Source organism: Nycticebus coucang, chromosome 14 (genome assembly GCF_027406575.1).
Source record: "Nycticebus coucang isolate mNycCou1 chromosome 14, mNycCou1.pri, whole genome shotgun sequence".
Lineage (NCBI taxonomy): Eukaryota > Metazoa > Chordata > Mammalia > Primates > Lorisidae > Nycticebus > Nycticebus coucang.
In genome coordinates, this window is record NC_069793.1 from 61,007,655 (window position 1) to 61,015,184 (window position 7,530).

Consider the following 7,530-nt stretch of genomic DNA (forward strand, 5'->3'; position numbering starts at 1 on the left):
AGTTGGAGATTTTAACACCCCTTTAGCAGTCCAGGATAGATGCTCCAAAAAGAAGCTAAGCAAAGAAATTTTAGATTTAAACCCAACCATTCAACATCTGGATTTAACAGACATCTGCAGAACATTTCATCCCAAAAAAACTGAATACACGTTCTTCTCATCAGCCCATGGAACATACTCCAAAATTGACCACATCCTAGGCCACAAATCTAACCTCAGCAAATTTAAAAAAATAGAAATTATTCCTTGCATCATCTCAGACCATCATGGAATCAAAGTTGAACTCAATAACAGCAGGAACCTGCATACCCATACAAAAACATGGAAGCTAAACAACCTTATGCTGAAGGATACATGGGTTATAGACGAGATTAAGAAGGAAATCACCATATTTTTGGAACAAAACAACAATCAAGACACGAATTACCAGAACCTCTGTGATACTGCAAAGGCAGTCCTAAGAGGGAAACTTAGAGCACTGCAAGCCTTCCTCAAGAAAACGGAAAGACAGGAAGTCAATAACTTAATGGAACATCTCAAGCAACTGGAGACAGAAGAACACTCCAACCCCAAGCCCAGCAGAAGAAAAGAAATAGCCAAAATCAGAGCAGAATTAAATGAAATTGAATGCAAAAGAATTATACAACAGATCAATAAATCCAAAAGCTGGTTTTGTGAAAAGATCAATAAAATAGATAAACCTTTCGCCAACCTAACCAGGAAAAAAAGAGTAAAATCTCTAATTTCATCAATCAGAAATGGTAATGATGAAATAACAGACCCCTCAGAAATTCAAAAAATCCTTAACGAATACTACAAGAAACTCTACTCTCACAAATATGAAAATCTGAAAGAAATCGACCAATACCTGGAAGCACGCCACCTACCAAGACTTACCCAGAACGAAGTGGAAATGTTGAACAGGCCTATATCAAGTTCTGAAATAGCATCAACTATACAAAATCTCCCTAAAAAGAAAAGCCCAGGACCAGATGGCTTTACGTCAGAATTCTACCAAACATTTAAAGAAGAACTAGTACCTATACTACTAAACCTCTTCCAAAATATAGAAAAAGAAGGAATATTACCCAGTACATTCTACAAAGCAAACATCACCTTGATCCCCAAACCAGGGAAAGACCCAACAAGAAAAGAAAATTATAGACCAATATCACTAATGAATATTGATGCTAAAATATTCAATAAGATCCTAACAAACAGAATCCAACAACACATCAAAAAAATTATACACCACGACCAAGTGGGATTTATCCCAGGGTCTCATGTCTGGTTCAATATACGTAAATCTATAAATGTAATTCGCCACATAAACAAACTTAAAAATAAAGACCATATGATTCTTTATTGATACAGAAAAAGCTTTTGATAATATCCAGCATCCCTTCACGATCAGAGCACTTAAGAAAATTGGTATAGAAGGGACATTTCTTAAACTAATAGAGGCCATCTACAGCAAACCCACAGCCAATATCATATTGAATGGAGTTAAATTGAAATCATTTCCACTTAGATCAGGAACCAGGCAAGGTTACCCAGTGTCTCCATTGCTCTTTAACATTGTAATGGAAGTTTTAGCCATTGCAATTAGGGAAGAAAAGGCGATCAAGGGTATCCACATAGGGTCAGAAGAGATCAAACTTTCACTCTTCGTATATCTGGAAAACACTAGGGATTCTACTACAAAACTTTTAGAAGTGATCAAGGCAATGTCTCAGGCTACAAAATCAACACCCATAAATCTGTAGCCTTTTTATATACCAACAATAAGCAAGCCGAACAAACAGTCAAGGACTCTATTCCTTTCACAGTAGTGCCAAAGAAGATGAAATATTTGGGAGTATACCTAACAAAGGACGTGAAAGTTCTCTACAAAGAGAACTATGAAACTCTAAGAAAAGAAATAGCCGAAGATGTTAATAGATGAAAAAACATACCATGCTCATGGCTGGGAAGAATCAACATTGTTAAAATGTCCATACTGCCCAAAACAATATATAATTTTAATGCAATTCCTATTGAAGCTCCATTGTCATACTTTAAAGATCTTGAAAAAACAATACTTCGTTTTATATGGAATCAGAAAAAACCTCGAATAGCCAAAACATTACTGAGCAATAAAAACAAAGCAGGAGGAATCACACTACCAGACCTGAGACTGTACTATAAATCCATAGTGATCAAAACAGCATGGTACTGGCACAAAAGCAGAGAAGTAGATGTCTGGAACATAATAGAGAACCAAGAGATGGATCCAGCTACTTACCGTTATTTGATCTTTGACAAGCCAATTAAAAACATTCAGTGGGGAAAAATTCCCTATTTAAAAAATGGTGCTGGGTGAACTGGCTGGCGACCTGTAGAAGATTGAAACTGGACCCACACCTTTCACCATTAACTAAGATAGACTCTCACTGGAGAAAAGATTTAAACTTAAGGCATAAAACTATAAAAATACGTGAAGAAAGTGCAGGGAAAACTCTTGAAGGAATAGGCCTGGGTGAATATTTTATGAGGCGGACTCCCCAGGCAATTGAAGCAGTATCAAAAATATACTGCTGGGACCTGATCCAACTAAAAAGCTTCTGCACAGCCAAGAACATAGTGAGTAAAGCAAGCAGACAGCCCTCAGAATGGGAGAAAATATTTGCAGGTTATACCTCCGATAAAGGTCTAATAACCAGAATCCACAGAGAACTCAAACATATCAGCAAGAAAAGAACACGTGACCCCATCTCAGGGTGGGCAAGGGACTTGAAGAGAAACTCCTCTAAAGAAGACCGACACACAATCTACAAACACACGAAAAAAAGCACATCATCCTTAATCATCAGAGAAATGACAACAACAATGACAACTAGAACAAAAATAGCTAGGTGTTATGTCGTGTGCCTGTAATCCCAGCTACTTTGGAGCCTGAGGCAAGAAAATCACTTAAGCCCAAGAGTTGGAGGTTGCTGTGAGCTGTGGCACCATGGCATTCTGCCAAGGGTGACATAGTGAGACTCTGTCTCTAAACAAAAACAAAACAAAGCAAAGACCATATGATCCTCTCAATAGATGCAGGAAAAGCATTCCATAAAATTCAGCAACCATTTCTAATTAGAACACTTAAGAATATAGTCATAGGTGGCACATTCCTTACACTGATGAAAGTCATCTATGACAAACCCACAGCTAATATTATAGTGAATGGAGTAAAACTGAAAGATTTCCCACTTATAACTGGAACCAGATTAGGTTGTCCTCTATCACCAAACTTCAACATAGTGCTGGAAGTTTTAGCCAATACAATCAGACAGGAGAAGGAAATAAAAGGCATCCAAATGTGAGCAGAGGAGGTCAAATACTTGCTCTTTACTGATAATATGATCTTATACTTAGAAAACTCGAAAGACTCAACCACAAGACTTCTGGAATTGATAAAAAAAAAATACCATAATGTCTCAGGATATAAAATCAATGTCCATAAACCAGTAGCATTTGTATATGCCAATAACAGCCAAGTTGAGAAGCTAATCAAGGACACAATTCCCATCATAGTAGCTCCAGAAAAAAATAAATATCTAGGAATATACCTATTAAAAGAGGTGAAGGACCTCCATAAAGAAAATTATGAAACCCTAAGAAATATACTAGCAGAAGATATTAACAAATGGAAGACCATACCATGCTCATAGCTGGAAAGAATCAATATTGTTAAAATGTCTATACTACCCAAAGAGAACATACACAGGGGAAAAGATTCTCTATTCATTAAATGCTGCTGGGAGAACTGGATAACCATATGTAAAAGACTGAAACTAGACCCACATCTTTGTCCACTCACAAAAATTGATTCAAGATGGATAAAAGATTTAAATCTAAGGCATGAAACAATACAAATCCTCGAAGAACGGGTGGGGAAACACTTGAAAAAATCAGCATGGGGAAAGATTTTATAATGAAGACCTCCATGGCAATTGCAACAACACAAATAAATAAATAAATGGGACTTAATTAAACTGACTAGCTTCTGTATAGCTAAGGAGACAATAACCAAAGCAAATATGTCCATTATATGTTTCAGACAAAAGCTTGATAACTGGGATCTACAGAGAACTCAATTAATCAACAAAAAAAGAGCCAACAATCCTATATGTCACTGGCAAGACACATGAATAGAACCTTCTCTAAAGAAGACAGACAAATGACTAACAAACATATGCAGAAATGCTCATCATCCCTAATCATCCGAGAAGTGCAAATCAAAACTCCCCTTAGGTATCACTTAACCCCAGTGAGAATGGTCCACACCACAAAGTCTCAAAGCTGCAGATGCTGACATGGATGTGGAGAGATGGGAACACTGTCACCATGCTGATGGGACTACAAAGTAATACTACCTTTTTGGAGGAAGTATGGAGAATCCCCAAAGAACTCAAATTAGATCTCCCATTTGATCCTGTAATCCCATTACGGGGCATCTACCCAGAAGAAAAAAAATCATTTTATCATAAGGACATTTTCACTAGACTGTTTATTGCAGCTCAATTTACAATTGCCAAAATGCGGAAACAGCCTAATTGCTACTGTTGATTGACTGGAGACGTGAGAGAACAGCAGCTTTGCCGTGGGTATAAGCTCACTCCTGCAATTATTAAGGGTAAACAAGAAACAGACTACATCGCATGGGATGGTGTATAGCAAAGGATCTTTATTCTTGATCACTTCATATACTTGGTGGTCACGTACACACTTAATCTATGATCTCTAACTCTTTCTATCTAACCTTAACTTGTGAGGAGACACCAAGTCTACAAATCAGCAGAATTTTCTCTGCTTTTTCTTTCTTCTCAGACATGTGTTAATTCTTCAGCAAGGTATCCAAATAAAAATCACAAAGAACTCCTGGGGAAGAAGGGGAAATAAAATCCCTCAAGCACACACTTAGTTTGCCTCATAATGGAGTAATGACTTTGTTCTTCCACAGGCAGAGACCTTTAGGCTCTAAAGATGATGTGTTTTTAACACCTGTCAAAAATACTCTGGCAGATAGAGATTGTAAGTCTCCGACCACATGGGCTTAACAGGAGCATAACATCAGAGAAACTGTTCTGGAACAGTCTCTGAGTATGCCTCAAAGGGGAGTCCAGTTCCCTTTTCGCCTTTGTGTTACCCTGTTTCACCCAAAAAAAGACAGTGTCTTATATTAATTTTTGCTCCCAAAGATGCGCTAGGTCTTATTTTCAGGGGATGTCTTATTTTTCCATGAAGAATACGGTACACATTTATTGTTAAATGAAAATAAAGGAAATTTATTACCTGTATACTGTATGATAGTACGGTAGTTGTCAACACAAACCAGACAAACTGTGAATCCTACCTTCAGTCATCATGAGGGTGGCTGCGAGCATCAGGCAGTGTTACCAGAGACAGACCAGCACTCACCAGCTTTGCCGCATCCCGTCGGCTCTGTTCCTCCTGTTCTACACACATCTGCAAAAGTCTCCTCCTCTCTCCTGCACTGCGCTCAGTGCTCACTCTGACCTCTGCTCTGCCTCCACACTTAAGTGACGTCAGGACTCCACGTAATGTCACTGGTTGCTAGATGCCAGTCGGGGTGGCCCTAGCAACCAGTTTATGGTAAATTAATTTTCATTCCAAGACAGAGCCTGGGGTGGGGGGGCTTATTTTCCGGGGGATGCCTTATAGTTCACCCAGAAGAAAACCTGTAAGTAGGTCTTATTTTCAGAGGATGTTTTATTTTCAGGGAAACACGGAAGCAAAAGCCATTTTTAACCCATTACAGACTTGCCTTGTGTGGCTTATGTGGGACAGTTTAACCCACACCTACCAACTCAGGAACGGATTAACAAGCTGTGGTATATGTATACCATAGAATACTATTCAGCCATTAATACTATTTGTATTAATCTGGATGGAGGTGGAATGCATTCTTCTCAGTAAAGCATCACAAGAATGGAGAAGCAAGGGGCAGGAGCCCCAGCCTCTGGGCCCATGGCCAAGCAGCTTGTGGCTGAGCCAGTGACATTCTACGTTCCTTGGAAGCGGCTCCTGCTCAGCAATTTCACTGAGGAGCCACTTCTGTTGCCGCTCTGGATCCGGGCACCAGGGGCAGGCATCCTGGGCAGCTTCTTGGCGTCCCGGAGCTTCGCCGAAAGCGCAGAATCGACATGGGGGCTATAGCAGAGTCTTCGGCTTCACCCAGCAAGCGCCAAGACAGAGGGGACAGCAGCGTTCCAGGCGGCGAAGAGTGTGAAGGCCGCGGCCTGGAAACCAGTAAGCCATGGTTGCTGCAGCCTCCACACAATGAAGAATTTTGGCAGTATAATACCTTTCAGTACTGGAGGAATCCTTACCACCTACTGATCTGGCAGACATTGAAGATGTAACTGAAGACGACCTGACAGAAGCAACACTTCAGGGCAAGAATGAAGTGGCTGAGATTGACGTGGAGTCCTGACATAAGGAGCTGAATAAGTGGGATTCATTAAATTTGAGAAGACACGATCTAAGTGAATTCATGTATTCTTAAGGAAAAAAGTTATTTTCTATACTTGATGTGGTATCATTTCCAAACCTGAAAAATAAGGAAAGGTTGTTTTGACAATAAATACCTGCAGTTACTGTTGTGCCCAGATCTTGAAATCCCCCACAAAGACCACTAAGGAGCCAAGTCCGATGCAAAAGCTATAGAGCCGTTTATTCACAGACTCAATTCCGGGCTTCTCATTCCTGGCACAGCAGGAGGGCAGAGAAGCCCCGACAGCAGAGGGAAGAGCAGTTTTAAGGACACAGAAAAGAAAAAGGGGGTGGGGGGGGAATAGGGGTGTAGGTAACTAAACAATGTTTGAGTTGGGCTGATTGCTTAGGGGAAAGATTTACTACTACCGGGGCATTATCGCTGGGGGCAGACACACTGGAGCCCTGGGTGGGGGAGGAAGCAGGTTGCCTATCACCTTTGGTATGCAGCTGTAAATTGAAGGCTGTGGGGCAAAGTGGGGTCAGTGAAGGCTGTGAGACAAAATGGAGTTAGTTTTAACAAAATGAAGTTAGCTTTGTCCTTTCATTACAACTGAACCTGGGATTTGTTGCAGATATAGTGCAGTTTGGGAAGTATTTTATGTATGCATTCTTAAGGAAAAAGGCTTTGTTTAGATTCCAAATCCGAAGATAGTGATCTTACAAAAGGAAACTCTGGCAGTTTTTGAAACACTCAAATATCCCTCCCACGGGCACCAAAAAGTTTATTTGTGGTTTGTGAAATAATAAATATTTTATAATAACTATTACTAATAAAATACTTTCTAATACGTTTTATTGACTCTTAGTTGAACAAAGCTGACTTGAACATCTATGCCAATTTAAAATGAATTCTTTCTGGAAGCTAGCATTGTTTTAATTCAAAGCTTTCAAAATGTGAAGTAGGAAGAATTTCAGTTTGGGTAGCATGTATGCGTAACTTCTAATATCTGATGTTTGTTACGCTCTACTATGGACCATCAAAAA

At 39.6% G+C, this 7,530-nt stretch overlaps 1 pseudogene; it reads left to right on the forward strand.

Annotated features, from left to right (window-relative positions):
• Positions 1-6,018: 6,018 nt before the first annotated feature.
• On the forward strand, positions 6,019-6,484 carry LOC128564660 (uncharacterized protein C9orf40-like; annotated as a pseudogene).
• The last annotated feature ends 1,046 nt before the right edge of the window (positions 6,485-7,530 follow it).